The sequence below is a fragment of the Triticum dicoccoides genome, chromosome 7A (genome assembly GCF_002162155.2).
Source record: "Triticum dicoccoides isolate Atlit2015 ecotype Zavitan chromosome 7A, WEW_v2.0, whole genome shotgun sequence".
NCBI classification, from domain to species: Eukaryota; Viridiplantae; Streptophyta; class Magnoliopsida; order Poales; family Poaceae; genus Triticum; species Triticum dicoccoides.
This window is the reverse complement of record NC_041392.1, coordinates 565,291,556-565,308,609: the sequence shown is the minus strand read 5'-3', so window position 1 is coordinate 565,308,609 and position 17,054 is coordinate 565,291,556.

The window sequence follows — 17,054 nt, the reverse complement described above, 5'->3', positions numbered from 1 at the left end:
AGTGCCGGGAAGAAGGTGGGGAGCGGGGTTTCCGGCGGCACAGGGGCCCGGGCAGGGAAAAAAGTGGGCGAGCGGGGGTTTTGGTGGCGCGGCGCCCTGGCGGGGAAGAAGGTGGGGGAGCGGGGCTTTTGGTGGCGCGATGCCCCGGCGGGGAAGAAGGTGGGGGAGCGGGGGTTCGGGAGGGAAGAAGCCAAGAAGGTGGGGTTCGGGGGCACGGGATGGGGGTGGGTATTAGCAGAATAAACCGACTGTTATTATTAGAATAAGACTCTAAAAGGTGTTATTAGAATAGACCCACCCTATATATATATATATATATATATAGGACAACACTATTCTAATCCCAGGATTAGAATAGTTATTTGGATCACAATCAGTGCTATATAGGAGGCGACGGATGCTCCCGAAGTCCCGAATCGCTACCGTGGACGAAAAAAAGGAAAAAAACAATCTCCACCCACCCCTGACCGCTCACCCCACGATCCCCTCCTCTCCGCGATCCCATCTCCCCTCTCCTACAATCTGCATCACGCCGCCACCATCGCCTCCCTCCTTGGCCGGCTCGGCCACCGCCGCCTCCCTCCCTTGCTGGTGCGGCCACCGCCTTCCTCACCCCGCGTAGCCACCGCCGCCTCCCTCCCCGGCCCGCGAAGCCACCACCACCTCCCTCCCCGGCCACCCCCGCATGCCCCGCACCGAGCCACCTCCCCCGATCCCCGATCCCCACACCGGCGCACGCCCTCCACAGAGAACCCCGCTGCCGCGCCCCCATCCTCACCTTCAAGCGCCTCCCATGGCGTGCCCCACCTCAAATCACCGGATCCCGTCGTCGTGGCCCTTCCCCCCAACTGTCGTATCCCACCGCCGCGGCCGTGCGCCCAACCGCTGGATCCCGCCACCGCGGCCGTGCCGCGACGCCGATGAGTGCCACCTCGCGCCGCCCGCACCTTCTCCATGCGCCCGCCGCGCCAAGCATTTGCGCTCCATGATTCAACCCCCGCATGCCATGATCCCTACATCCACAGCCCGGGATCCCGACGACGACAGCACTCGGCGACGCGCGCCGCCGGTCATGGCCTTCCCTCCCCTCCGCCTCTATGTGAGAGAGGTTCACCACTCTGGTGCGACCTTCACTTCGCTCCGGCGTGGCCTGCCCTCCCCTCTGGTGCGACTTGCCCTCTGCTATGACGCGCCCTCCTCCAGCATGCATGCACTTTGCTCCATTAGCGCATCGACCGAGCACGCATGCACATATTCTGAAGTTCAGCTGTATGTGTAGGTGCAAAAAATGGTGTTTTAGTCCGTTGATTTTAGTTTCACAGGTTTATTTCCAAAAATGCACCAATGCCGTGGAGTGTTAATTGTTCTTGTGTATCAAGCCTTGTGTTTTATGAAGAGAGATAGAGACATTTGTGGCCGACGAGAGCACTAATCCATTTTTTCTTGAAGATTTCGCCTCCGATCAGGACTCTCTGTGTGGTGACAGTAGAAAATTTATTATACATAGAATGCAAAAAAGTTTCAAAAATACCAATGATAGAAGTTCATTTATATGAAGGTTGATGCTTCGCGTGTTGCGTGTATACACGGGAGCGCACAAGAAATGATTTTGTGCCATCATGCAGTAGCAGTTCAACAAAAAACCCTGTAGCAGTTCAATTAGTATAATTCCATCAGAAAAAAAATCAAGTTATGCTACTTGATGTTGACAATGACAAAAAACGCATTTTTTGCGGCAAAAATTATGCAAAAGTTTACAGTGGAATAATGTGCTCACAAAAAGTGTTAGTGGTGTCCATAAGAACGCAACATTTTTTTTCTATTTTTCTTTCCTTTTTTATATATACAAATGCATAAAACTTGAGCCGGTTGGGGACCTATCATCGAGAAGTTCATGTATAAATGGACTTGTTAACTCTGAACGTTCAAAATTAAGGAAAATGGAGAGGTCAAAGAAAATGACAAACAAAAAAGTTCAAACAATTCACATGGATTTCATTGGATCTTCTCTAATTTATAAAGAAAGCCAGAAGTTCAACTTAAAATTGATGAGCGGTTCTATGTTTATTATAAACCTAGAATTTTTTTCCATTACTAAAAAGAAATAAAATGAAGAAGTTCAAATTTAAAAAATGGAGCAGTTTGATATTATATTTGAAACCTCGATTTTTTCGGTTACTATAGAAAAAAACCAATAAGTTCAATCCAAAATAACGAAGAAGTTCAATTGGAAAAAGCATAGCAGTTTGATATTTATTTAAGAAATTGGGATTTTCAATTACTAAAGAATAAATCAATAAGTTTAATTGAAAATAACGAAGAAGTTCGATGTTTCTAACAAAACTCCAATTTTCATATTTCTAAAAAGTACACAAAGAAATTCAAATAAAAAGGTTAGAGAGGTTCGATGTATATAAAAAACTCAGACCTTTTCTGTTACTAAAGAGAAATAGAGAGAAGTTCGATTTCATAACTGCCAGAAGTTCATGTACTGCATGGTGTGCATTTCATATGAGAAAAAAAGAATAAAAAGGCAAAGTCTAAAAATTTTGTTGACAAAAGTTCAAGTGCTCGGCCAAGAAAAGTTCAAAAATTCTTGTGAGAGAGGTTAAACAAAAATGCATGACAAAATTTCAAGGTGAAAACATCGGGAAGTTCAACTACTACACGGAATGCATTTGACATAAGAATACATGAATAGAAAACAAAGAGCTTAAAGGTTTGTTGGAAGAAGTTCATGTGATCATCCATAGTTAAAAATTTATGTGCGAGACGTTTGTCGTTCATTTACATGTTGAAAAAAGCAAAAAACATTGTTGTTTTGCCATTTTAAAAACTGCTCTCAAACGGCAACAAATTTGTAACACTTGTCTACATGAAAAACTTGCTACGATTCAGATGCTTTCCACCGGGTATATTGTGTGCCACATTTCGACGAACGGTTTAAAATTTTCATGTATATCATTTAAAACACGTTTTGATGTATTCGAAAAATTCTTACCTGTTCAAAGAAGTTCATAATGAAAACAATGAGAAGTTCAAGTACTGCAAGGAATGCATTTCAGGTGAGAATAAAAGTATAGAAAAATAAAAATCTTAAAATATTTGTTGAAAGAAGTTCAAGTACTCTATCCGGGAGGTTCAAAAATCCTTACGAGAGAGGTTCATCTTGTATTTCCATGCTCGATTTTTTTCGTATAAAAATCAAATACAATTCTTTAATCAAAAATATAAAAAGGTGAAGTTCAAATTGAAAAAACACAGAAGTTCGGAGTTTATTAAAACCTAGGATTTACCTGTTCAAAAAATAAAAACACAACGCCATTTTTTGCACTTTTAAAAACAACTCATAAACGGAAAAAATGGTTGCTAGAAGTTCAAGTGCTCGGCGAGGAAAAGTTAAAAAATTCTTGTGAGAGAGGTTCACCATGTATTTAGATGTCCAAAATACATAAAAATGTAGTTTTTTGTGTTTTAAAATAATTCTCTCAAACTAGAGAGAAGTTCAAAAGTGATAACAACTGGAAGTTCTCGTACTACACGGTGTGTATTTCATAGAAAAAATACAATAAAGTGAAATAGAGTAAAGTTCAAACAGACATGTCCTAGAAGTTCAACTACTTCACGCAGTGCAAAAAATAGCACATCAAAAACAGTGTGAAGTTCAAACAGACATGCCCCAGAAGTTTAACTACTTCACGCAGTGCATTTCCGTTCGCGATGAACGCAGAAATCATGATCTCACCATTTTCTAATTTACCTAAAAACTACAGGAATATCATTTGTGTAAGTTTCAAGTCCTTGGTCGGAGAAAGTTAAAAAATATATTGTGAGAGACGTTTGTACAAAAGGAATATATTTGTGTAACACTAATGAAATGGATGAGGAAATTACAAACAAAAATACGTCATAGAAGTTCAACATGAAAACAATAGGAAGTTCAACTACTACGCTGAATGAATTTTAGGTGAAAAACTTTTAAAATCATTGCGAGTATGAAAACATGATCAACACGGGAAAGTTGCGTGTTTACAGCAGCTTTCTATCGGTATATCACCTGCTCAATTCCGGTGAATGGATGGAGAGCTACTAGTAGTGGATGGATAGCTACGGGCAAAAAAATCATGTGAAAAACAGAGTGAAGTTCAGGTATACGCGCCGAGAAGTTCAGGTTCTTCACGCGGTGCATTTTCGAAGAATCTGTTTCACGGTAAAGGCAGAACGCATGATCCCAACGTTTTCGAAATTACTTGAAAACAGCTAGGAATCAGAGAAAACCATCAACATGAAAAAGTTTCGCATTTTCCGTAGCTTTTCAGCGGCATATTATTTGCCCCATTCCGATAAAGTTTGTAGAAATTACGACGAAAATACGTTTTTCGCCATTTTTGAAATTGACTTAAAAGTTTCTCATTTGTTCAAGTTTTCCAACGCCATATCATTTCCTGCATTCAGACGCACGGTTAAAAAATTAGCTCGAAAATACGAACTCGGTAGGACTTGGACCATTTTCTAAATTACTCTTAAACCATTCAAAATTAGGAAAAAACTTTCAAGATGAAAAAGTAGCGCATTTTCATAAGCTTTCCAACGCCGTATCATATGCCTCCATTGGATTAGCCGTTTAGAAATAACATCAAAAAAACGAACTCAGTTGTTCGGTTTACGAAATTTTACGTTTTTTCAAATTACTCTTTAACCATAGGGAATTAGAGAAAACTTTCAGCATGTGGAAGGAGCGGTTTGCAACAGCTTTCCAGTGCCATATTATATGCCTCATTCCGATAAACGGTTTAGAAATGCGATCAAAAATACGATTCACGTTTTTTGTGCGAAGAGAAAACGGTTTTCAAAACTGCTCTTAAACCGCTTACATTTTGTCAAAAATTTAACTTGGGTCATGATACTGGTGTCCATAGCTTTCCAACGGTATATCGCAAGCCCCATTTCGGCAATGTTGGCGGAAGTTCAACCTAGTTCACAGGGAAGTTCAACGTACTACTAGCGGGGCAGGTCAGGTTGTGATCAGAATAGTGTATATATATATATATATATATGGTTGCTCGCCGTTGAGGCGACCGTGGAGCGCTCTTCTCGCGTCCCTCCACGCATAATCTGCCAGGGGTTGGGCATGCGCACGATCACGTCGGGGGCCCCATATGCATGCGGTTGCATTGTGCGTGTTGCTACGCGATGCAATTACATGCGGCACGATGGAGTTACGCGCTGCAAATTAGAACTGCCATCAAGGCCTGCCGATATTCCTGGCCGTTCGGTTTCCCCTTTAATTCCCGCAACCATTATAACCTTAGTCTCTTCAACCTTTCCATCGCGCCCCACGAGATAACAAGCACACCCACGATGACACATAGAGAGGGGATGTCTAGCGGCGCTCCAATGGAGTTCAGCGAGCATAGAGTGGAGACCCACGCGAGGGAGACGGATCTCTTGGTGGTGTACACCATCGACCCGGCCGTGGTGCACGACTACATCAACAACGTTGAGCAATTCTTGCTCGAGACAAGTACAAGGTTGTGACGCCCCTGATTCACTCGTACACTAATCATACACGCAAATGTGTACGATCAAGATCAAAGATTCATGGGAAGATAACACAACACAACTCTAGACACAAATTAAAATAATACAAGCTCTATATTACAAGTCAGGGGCCTCGAGGGCTCGAAAACATAAGCTCAAATACAAACGAGTCAGCGGAAACAACAATATCTGAGTACAGACATAAGTTAAACAAGTTTGACTTAAGAAGGTTAGCACAAAAGCAGCAACGATCGAAAAGGCAAGGCCTCCTACCTGGGATCCTCCTAACTACTCCTGGTCGTCGGTGGCCTCCATGTAGTAAAAGACACCCTCGATGTAGTAGTAGTCGTCGTTGAAGGTGCTGTGTGGCTCCTGGGCTCCACCATCTGGTTGCGACGTCCGAGAAGAAAGGAAAAGAGGAAAAAGAGGAAGCAAGGAAATCGTGAGTACTCATCCAAAGTACTCGCAAGCAAGGATCTACACTACATATGCATCGGTGTCAAAGAAATGGGTAGTATCTGTGGACTGAACCGCAGAAATCCAGAAGAGAAGGGGAAAGCCTAGCCTAGTGAAGACTAGCATCTTCAAGCAGCTCCAAGCATCTTGCAACATCAGAAGATATAATAGTGGCATATTATAATATTAGTAAGTATGTTGTAACTGTTGGGGAACGTAGCATGCAATTTCAAAAAAAATCCCACAATCACGCAAGATCTATCTAGGAGATGCATAGCAACGAGAGGGGAAAGTGTGTCCACGTACCCTCGTAGACAGAAAGCGGAAGCGTTATGTTAACGCGGTTGATGTAGTCAAATGTCTTCATGATCCAACCGATCCAAGTACCGAATGTACGGCATCTCCATGTTCAGCAAATGTTCAGTCGATGACATCCCTCGAATTCTTGATCCAGTAGAGGGTCAAGGGAGAGTTCCGTCAGCACAACGGCATGGTGAGGTGATGGATGATGTGATCCGCACAGGGCTTCGCCTAAGCACTACGATGCTATGACCGGAGGAGTAAACTGTGGAGGGGGCACCGCACATGGCTAAGAGAATTCTTGGTGTGCCTTTGGGGTGCCCCCCGCCCCCGTATATAAAGGAGAGGGGGAGGAGGCCGGCGGCCAGGAGGAGGCGCGCCAAGGGGGGAGTCCTACTAGGACTCCACTCCTAGTAGGATTCGCCCCCTTCCTTCCAACGGAAAGGGGAAAGGGGAAAGGGGGAGAAGGAGAAGGAAAGGGGGGGGGGCGCCCCCACCCCTTGTACAATTCGGATTGGGCAAGGGGGAGATGCACGCCACCTCGCATGGCCTCCCTCCTCTTCTCCACCATGGCCCATGAGGCCCATTAACTTTCTCGGGGGGTTCCGGTAACCTCCCGGTACTCCGAAAAATCCTTGATCTTCTTCGGAACCATTCAAGTGTCTGTATATAACCTTCCAATATATCAATCTTTACCTCTTGACCATTTCTAGACTCCTCATCATGTCCATGATCTCATCCGAGACTCCGAACAAACTTCGGTCACCAAAACACATAACTCATAATACAAATCGTCATCGAATGTTAAGCATGCAGACCCTACGGGGTCGAGAAATATGTAGACATGACCTAGACACATCTCCGGTCAATGAACAATAGTGGAACCTGGATGCTCATATTGGTTCATACATATTATACGAAGATCTTTATTAGTCAAAACGCATAACAACATACGTCATTCCCTTTGTCATCGGTATGTCACTTGCCCGAGATTCGATCGTCGGTATCCTCATACCGAGTTCAATCTCGTTACCGGCAAGTCTCTTTACTCGTTCCGTAATGCATCATCCTGCAACTAACTCATTAGTCACATTTCTTGCAAGGCTTATAGTGATGTGCATTACCGAGTGGGCCCAGAGATACCTCTCCGATACACGCATTGACAAATCCTAATCTTGATCTATGCCAACTCAACAAACACCTTCAGAGACACCTATAGAGCATCTTTATAATCACCCAGTTACATTGTGACGTTTGATAGCACACAAGGTGTTCCTCCGGTATTCGGGAGTTGCATAATCTCATGGTCAGAGGAACATGTATAAGTCATGAAGAAAGCAATAGCAATAAAACTAAACAATCATTATGCTAAGCTAACAGATGGATCTTGTGAAGGAAATATGCCCTAGTGGAAATAATAAAGTTGTTATTTATATTTCCTTATATCATGATAAATGTTTATTATTCATGCTAGAATTGTATTAACTGGAAACTTAGTACATGTGTAGATAAATAGAGTGTCCCTAGTATGCCTCTACTTGACTAGATCATTAATCAAAGATGGTTAAGTTTCCTGACCATGGACATGTGTTGTCATTTGATGAACATGATCACATCATTAGAGAATGATGTGATGGACAAGACCCATCTGTTAGCATAGCATTATGTTCGTTTAGTTTTATTGCTATTGCTTTCTTCATGACTTATACATATTCCTCTGACTATGAGATTATGCAACTCCCGAATATCGAAGGAACACTTTGTGTGCTATCAAACGTCACAACGTAACTGGCTGACCATAAAGATGCTCTACAGGTGTCTCCAAAGGTGTTTTTTGAGTTGGCATATGATACGTCTCCGTCGTATCTATAATTTTTGATTGTTCCATGCCAATATTATACAACTTTCATATACTTTTGGCAACTTTTTATACTATTTTGGGACTAACATATTGATCCAGTGCCCAGTGCCAGTTCTTGTTTGTTGCATATTTTTGTTTCATAGAAAACCCATATCAAACGGAGTCCAAACGGGATAAAACTGACGGAGATTTTTTTGGAATATTTATGATTTTTGGGAAGAAGAATCAACACGATACGATGCCCGAGGGGGCCACGAGGCAGGGGGCGCGCCCCTGACCCTCGTGGATACCCCGTAAGGCGGTTGGAGCCCTTATTTAGCCGCAAGAAAACTAATATACGGATATGTCCAAAATTCAGCTCAATCGGAGTTACGGATCTTCGGGAATTTAAGAAACGGTGAAGGGCCAGAATCTGGAACACAGAAAAAGAGAGAGAGACAGATCCAATCTCAGAGGGGCTCTCGCCCCTCCCATGCCATGGAGACCATAGACCAGAGGGGAAACCCTTCTCCCATCTAGGGAGAAGGTCAAGGAAGAAGAAGGAGGAGGGGGCCCTCTCCCCTCTCTCCCGGTGGTGCCAGAACGCCGCTGGGGCTATCATCATCACCGCGATCTGCACCAACACCTCCATCATCTTCACCAACATCTCCATCACCTCCCCCCATCTATCTACAGCGGTCCACTCTCCCGCAACCCTCTGTAACCTCTACTTGAACATGGTGCTTTATGCTTCATATTATTATCCAATGATGTGTTGCCATCCTATGATGTCTGAGTAGATTTTCGTTGTCCTATCGGTAATTGGTGAATTGCTATGATTGGTTTAATTTGCTTGTGGTTATGTTGTTGTCCTTTGGTTCCCATCATATGAGCGCGTGCGTGGATCACACCATAGGGTTAGTTGTATGTTGATAGGACTATGTATTGGAGGGCAAGAGTGACAGAAGCTTCAACCTAGCATAGAAATTGATGCATACGGGATTGAAGGTGGACCAATATATCTTAATGCTATGGTTGGGTTTTACCTTAATGAATGTTAGTAGTTGCAGATGCTTGCTAATAGTTCCAATCATAAGTGCACAGAATTCCAAGTCAGGGATGACATGCTAGCAGTAGCCTCTCCCACATAAAACTTGCTATCAGTCTAGTAAAGTAGTCAATTCCTCAGGGACAATTTCGCAACTCCTACCACCACTTTTCCACACTCGCTATACTAAATTTATTGCTTCTTTATCTAAACAGACCCTAGTTTTTTATTTACATGCTCTTTATATTCTTGCAAACCTATCCAACAACACCTACAAAGTACTTCTAGTTTCATACTTGTTCTAGGTAAAGCGAACGTCAAGCATGCATAGAGTTGTATCGGTGGTCGATAAAACTTGTGGGAATATTTGTTCTACCTTTAGCTCCTCGTTGGGTTCGACACTCTTACTTATCGAAAGAGGCTACAATTGATCCCCTATACTTGTGGGTTATCAAGACCTTTTTCTGTTGCCATTGCCGGGGAGCCATAGCATGGGGTGAATATTCTCGTGTGTGCTTGTTTGCTTTATCTCTAAGTAATTTTTATTTTATGTTCTTAGTTGTTCTCTATCTTTAATTATGGATATGGAACACGAAATACCAAAAAAATTAGGTGTACGTGCTACTCATGGAGATGGGGAACCTCCTAGAACCCTCGATGCTGGTTGTGTGACAAATATTATGTACTACTTTGATAATCCTGAGAAAAACCCATTCAATTATGTAATGGGAGACACGTTGGATCAACATGAATACTTTAGGGATTATCGCTTGACTCAAAAAGAAACTATTATGGGATCAAATTCATATGTTGCATTGGTATGCTCGGGAACTATGCTTGAGATATGATTATACTTGTTGCTCTAGGATAAAGGCTCCACACCTTCCCTTTTCATGCAAATTTAATGATAATAAAACCTTGGCTTCTTATGATAATGGCATATATGATTACTATGATGTGGAAAAAATAGAAGAATTCGTTGCTTTTATGGGTGCTTATGAAATTGAATCTTTGTTTAAAGAGTTTGAAGATTTTGATGATTCAGTTTATAGACCTAAATTTTTTGCTATACTTAAATATTGCTATGATAATTATGAATTCAATTCCGATATTGATGATTTTATTGAGAAAGTCTCCGCTGTCTAATATTTTGCAGGAGTCTATGGAAGAAGAAATTGATGAAACTGTGAGCTCATTGGATGAAAAAGATGATGAGGAGAGCGAAGAACAAAAGGAGGAAGAGCGGATTAGCTACCCGTTCCCATCTTCTAATGAGAGTAACTCTTCAACTCATATATTGTTTAATTTCCCTTCGTGCTTACCAAAGGATGAATGCTATAATGATTGTTATGATCCCGTTGATTCTTTTGAGATATCCCTTTTTGATGATGCTTGCTATGCTTGTGGCCAAGATGCCAATATGAATTATGCTTATGAAGATGAACTTGCTATAGTTCCTTATGTTAAACATGAAATTGTTACTATTGCACCCACGCATGATAGTCCTATTATCTTTTTAAATTCTCCAAACTACACTATATCGGAGAAGTTTGCCCTTATTAAGGATTATATTGATGGGTTGCGTTTTACTACTATACATGATGATTTTGATGAATATAATATGCATGTGCTTGCTGCTCCTACTTGCAGTTATTATGAGAGAGGAACTACATCTCCACCTCTCTATGTTTCCCACACGATAAAATTGCAAGAAACTACTTATGCTATGTATTGGCCTTTACTTGATGTGCATGAATTGTTCTTGTATGACATGCCGATGCATAGGAAGAGAGTTAGACTTCGTCATTACATGATATATGTTACTTTGTGCTCACTACTAAATTACAAATCATTGTTAATTAAAATTGGCTTTTATATACCTTAGGATCCGGGTGGATCCATTACTTGAGCACTATATGCCTAGCTTAATGCCTTTAAAGAAAGCGCTGCCAGGGAGACAACCCGGAAGTTTTAGAGAGTCATTTATTTCTGTTGTGTGCTTTTATAAAGTTTAAAAATAAATAAATAAAGAGGGGAACCAAAAACTTTTTCACAAATAAAAGCGAAAGTGAGAAAGACGAGCATTGTTAAAGTGGGAGCTAGCCTTGAACTTTGTTCATGCTCACGGAAACTTTGTGAATCTTGATTACAGAAAATTTTCAACAAAAATAATTATCCCCTTGTACAATTCCATTGTATTATAAAAATAATGTGCCAAGGTTTGCCTTTAGGATGTTTACATTGCTTGTTGGTTTGTGCGGTGCAGAACAGAAACTTTGGCTGTAGTGCGTGATTTTACCTTTTTTACTGGAACGTCAAATGGTTCTGAAACTTTTTGCACTGTCTTTCTACACAAATTGTTTATTTTCCTAATTATTTCAGAATTTGTGGAGTAACAAAGGTATGGTGAATGTTCAGATTACTACAGACTGTCCTGTTTAAGACAGATTCTGTTTTTGATGCATCGTTTGCTTGTTTTGATGAAGCTATCAATTTCTATCAGTGGATTAAGCCATGGAAAAGTTATATTAAAGTAGCTAAAATGCAAAAACAAAATATGAATTGGTTTGCAATGATACTTAGAGTAGTTATTAGCTTTATTATACTAACGGTTCTTACCGAGCTTTCTGTTGAGTGTTGTGTGGATGAAGTGTTCGAAGATCGAGGATGCATCGATATGAGGATAAGGAGGAGAGGCAAGAGATCAAGCTTGGGGATTCCCAAGGCACCCCAAGTAAATATTCAAGGAGACTCAAGCGTCTAAGCTTGGGGATGCCCCGGAAGGCATCCCATCTTTCTTTAACAAGTATCAGTATGTTTTTGGATTCGTTTCTTTAATGCGACATGTGCAAATCTTGGAGCGTCTTTTGCATTTAGTTTTCACTTTTGTTTTATGCACATGCTGGTATGAGATAGTCCTTGATTTATTTATAGAATGCTCTTTGCACTTCACTTATATCTTTTGAGTATGGCTTTATAGAATGCTTCATGTGTTTCACTTATATCATTTGAAGTTTGGATTGCCTGTTTCTCTTCACATAGAAAACCGCCATTTGTAGAATGCTCTTTTGCTTCACTTGTATTTTTTAGAGCATGGGCATACCTTTTGTAGAAATAATTAAACTCTCTTGCTTCACTTATATCTATTTAGAGAGATGACATGACCTGGTCATTCACATGGTTAGTCATAAAATCCTACATAAAACTTGTAGATCACTGAATATGATATGTTTGATTCCTTGCAATAGTTTTGCGATATAAAGGTGGTGATATTAGAGTCGTGCTAGTTGAGTAATAGTGAAATTGAGAAATACTTGTGTTGAGGTTTGCAAGTCCCATAGCATGCACGTATGGTAAACGTTGTGTGATAAATTTGAAGCATGGGGTGTTCTTTGAGTGCTTTCCTTATGAGTGGCGGTCGGGGACGAGCGATGGTCTTTTCCTACCAATATATCCCCATAGGGGCATGCATAGTAGTACTTTGCTTCGAGGGCTAATAAACTTTTGCAATAAGTATATGAGTTCTTTATGACTAATGTGAGTCCATGGATTATATGCACTCTCACCCTTCCATCATTGCTAGCCTCTTCGGTACCGTGCATTGCCCTTTCTCACCTCGAGAGTTGGTGCAAACTTCGCCGGTGCATCCAAACCCCGTGATATGATACGCTCTGTCACACACAAGCCTCCTTATATCTTCCTCAAAACAGCCACCATACCTACCTATCATGGCATTTCCATAGCCATTCCGAGATATATTGCCATGCAACTTCCATCATCATATACATGACTTGAGCATTCATTGTCATATTGCTTTGCATGATCGTAAGACAGCTAGCATGATATTTTCATGGCTGGTCCGTTTTTTGATATCTTTGCTACGCTAGATCATTGCACATCCCGGTACACTACCGGAGGCATTCATATAGGGTCATATCTTTGTTCTAGTATCGAGTTGTAATATTGAGTTGTAAGTAAATAAAAGTGTGATGATCATCATTATTAAAGCATTGCCCCAGTGAGGAAAGGATGATGGAGACTATGATTCCCCCTCAAGTCGGGATGAGACTCCAGACGAAAAAACTAAAAAAAAGAGAAAGGCCCCAAAAAAATGAGAGAAAAAGAGAGAAGGGGCAATGTTAATATCCTTTTACCACACTTGTGCTTCAGAGTAGCACCATGTTCTTCATATAGAGAGTCTCTTGAGTTATCACTTTCATATACTAGTGGGGATTTTCATTATAGAACTTGGCTTGTATATTCCGATGATGGGCTTTCTCAAATGCCCAAGGTCTTCACGAGCAAGCAAGTTGGATGCACACCCACTTAGTTTCTAGTTTGAGCTTTCGTACACTTATAGCTCTTAGTGCATCCGTTGCATGGCAATCCCTACTCCTCGCATTGACATCAATTGATGGGCATCCCCATAGCCCGTTGATTAGCCGTGTCGATGTGAGACTTTCCCTTTTTTTGTCTTCTCCACACAACCTCCATCATCATATTCTATTCCACCCATAGTGCTATATCCATGGCTTGCGCTCATGTATTGCGTGAGCGTTGAAAAGGCTGAAGCGCGTTAAAAAGTATGAACCAATTGCTCGGCTTGTCATCGGGGTTGTGCATGATGGGAGCATTTTGTGTGACAGAAATGAAGCATGGCCAAAATATACGATTTTGTAGGGATAAACTTTCTTTGGCTATGTTATTTTGATAAGACATAATTGCTTGGTTAGTATGCTTGAAGTATTATTGTCTTAATGTCAAATGATAGACTATTGCTTTGAATCACTCGTGTCTTAATATTCATGCCATTATTAGATTATGTGATAAAGATTATGCTAGGTAGCATTCCACATCAAAAATTATCTTTTTTTATCATTTACCTACTCGAGGACGAGCAGGAATTAAGCTTGGGGATGCTGATACGTCTCTGGCGTATCTATAATTTTTGATTGTTCCATGCCAATATTATACAACTTTCATATACTTTTGGCAACTTTTTATACTGTTTTTGGGACTAACATATTGATCCAATGCCCAGTGCTAGTTCCTGTTTGTTGCATATTTTTGTTTCACACAAAACCCATATCAAATGGAGTCAAAATGGGATAAAAACTAACGGAGATTTTTTTTGGAATATTTACGATTTTTGGGAAGAAGAATCAACGCAATACGATGCCCGAGGGGGCCACGAGGCAAGGGGGTGCGCCCCAGGGGGGCAGGCGCGCCCCTGACCCTCATGGACACCCCGTAAGGCGTTTGGAGCCCTTCTTTCGCCGCAAGAAATCTAATATCCGGATAGAGATCGTGTCCAAAATTCAGCCCAATCGGAGTTACAAATCTCTGGGAATTTAAAAAGGTGAAGGGCCAGAATCTGGAATGCAGAAGTAGAGAGAGATAGAGAGACAAATCCAATCTCAGAGGGGCTCTCTCCCCTCCCATGCCATGGAGACCATGGACCAGAGGGGAAACCCTTCTCCCATCTAGGGAGAAGGTCAAGGAAGAAGAAGGAGGAGGGACCCTCTCCCCGTCTCTCCTGCTTGCGCCGGAACACCGCCGGGGCCATCATCATCACCGCGATCTACACCAACACCTCCATCATCTTCACCAACATCTCTATCACCTTCCCCCATCTATCTACAGCGGTTCACTCTCCCGCAACCCGTTGTACCATCTACTTGAACATGGTGCTTTATGATTCATATTATTATCCAATGATGTGTTGCCATCCTATGATATCTGAGTAGATTTTCGTTGTCCTATCGGTAATTTGTGAATTGCTATGATTGGTTTAATTTGCTTGTGGTTATGTTGCTGTCCTTTGGTGCCCATCATATGAGCGCGCACGTGTATCACACCATAGGGTTAGTTGTATGTTGATATGACTATGTATTGGAGGGCAAGAGTGACATAAGCTTCAACCTAGCATAGAAATTGATGCATATGGGATTGAAGGGGGACCAATATATCTTAATGCTATGGTTGGGTTTTACCTTAATGAACGTTAGTAGTTGTGGATGCTTGCTAATAGTTACAACCATAAGTGCATAGAATTCCAAGTCAGGGATGACATGCTAGTAGTAGCCTCCCCCACGAAAAAACTTGCTATCGGTCTAGTAAAGTAGTCAATTGCTTAGGGACAAGTTCGCAACTCCTACCACCACTTTTCCACACTCGCTATACTAACTTTATTGCTTCTTTATCTAAACAACGCCTAGTTTTTATTTATGTGCTCTTTATATTCTTGCAAACCTATCCAACAACACCTACAAAGTACTTCTAGTTTCATACTTGTTCTAGGTAAAGCGAACGTCAGGCGTGCATAGAGTTGTATCGGTGGTCGATAAAACTTGAGGGAAATTTTGTTCTACCTTTAGCTCCTCATTGGGTTCGACACTCTTACTTATCAAAAGAGGCTACAATTGATCCCCTATACTTGTGGGTTATCAGCATAGATCAAGATTAGGATTTGTCACTTCGTGTATCGGAGACGTATCTCTGGGCCCTCTCGGTAATGCTCATCACTATAAGGCTTGCAAGCAATGTGACTAATGAGTTAGTTGCGGGATGATGCATTACGGAACGAGTAAAGAGACTTGCCGGTAACGAGATTGAACTAGGTATGAGGATACCGATGATCGAATCTTGGGCAAGTAACATACCGATGACAAAGGGAATGACGTATGTTGTTATGCGGTTTGACCGATAAAGATCTTCGTAGAATATGTAGGAGACAATATAAGCATCTAGGTTCCGCTATTGGTTATTGACTGGAGATGTGTCACGGCCATGTCTACATAGTTCTCAAACTCGTAGGGTCCGCACACTTAACGTTCGATGACGATTTGTATTATGTGATTTGATGACCGAAGATTGGTCAGACTCCCGGATGAGATCACAGACATGACGAGGAGTCTCGAAATAGTCGAGAGGTAAAGATTGATATATTGGAAGGTTATATTCGGACACCAGGATGGTTCCAAAGTGATTCAAATATTTTTCCGAGTACCGGTAGGTTACCGGAACCCCCCGGGGGAAGTAGTGGGCCTTCATGGGCCTTAGTGGAAAGGAGAGAAGGGCCGCAAGGGTGGCCGCCCCCCATGGCAAGTACGAATTGGACTAGGGAGGGGGCGGCGCCCCCTCTTTCCTTCTCCGTCTCCTACTCCTTCCCTCTCTCCCCCTCTTGGAAAAGGAAGGGAAGTCCAACTAGGATTAGGAATCCTAGTTGGACTCCCCCTATGGTGCGCCCCTCCTTGCCCGGCCTCCTCCTCCCCCTCCTTTATATACATGGGAAGGGGGAACCCCAAAGCACAACAGACAATGTCTTAGCCGTGTGCGGTGCCCTCCTCCACAGTTTAACACCTCGGTCATATCATCGTAGTGCTTACGCGAAGGCCTGCTTCGGTAACTTCATCATCACCATCGCCATGCTATCGTGCTGATGGAACTCTTCCTCGTCCTCAACTGGATCAAGAGCTCGAGGGACGTCATCGTGCTGAACGTGTGCTGAACACGGAGGTGCCGTACATTCGGTACTTGGATCATTTGGATCGTGAATACGTTCAACTACATCAACCGCATTACTAAACGCTTCTGCTTTCGGTCTACGAGGGTACGTGGACACACTCTCCCGTCTCGTTGCTTTGAAGGAAATACGCCCTAGAGGCAATAATAAAGTTGTTATTTATATTTCCTTATATCATGATAAATGTTTATTATTCATTATAGAATTGTATTGACTGGAAAATTAGTACATGTGTGAATACATAGACAAACTGAGTGTCACTAGTATGCCTCTACTTGACTAGCTCATTGAATCAATGATGGTTATGTTTCCTAACCATAGACATGAGTTGTCATTTGATTAAC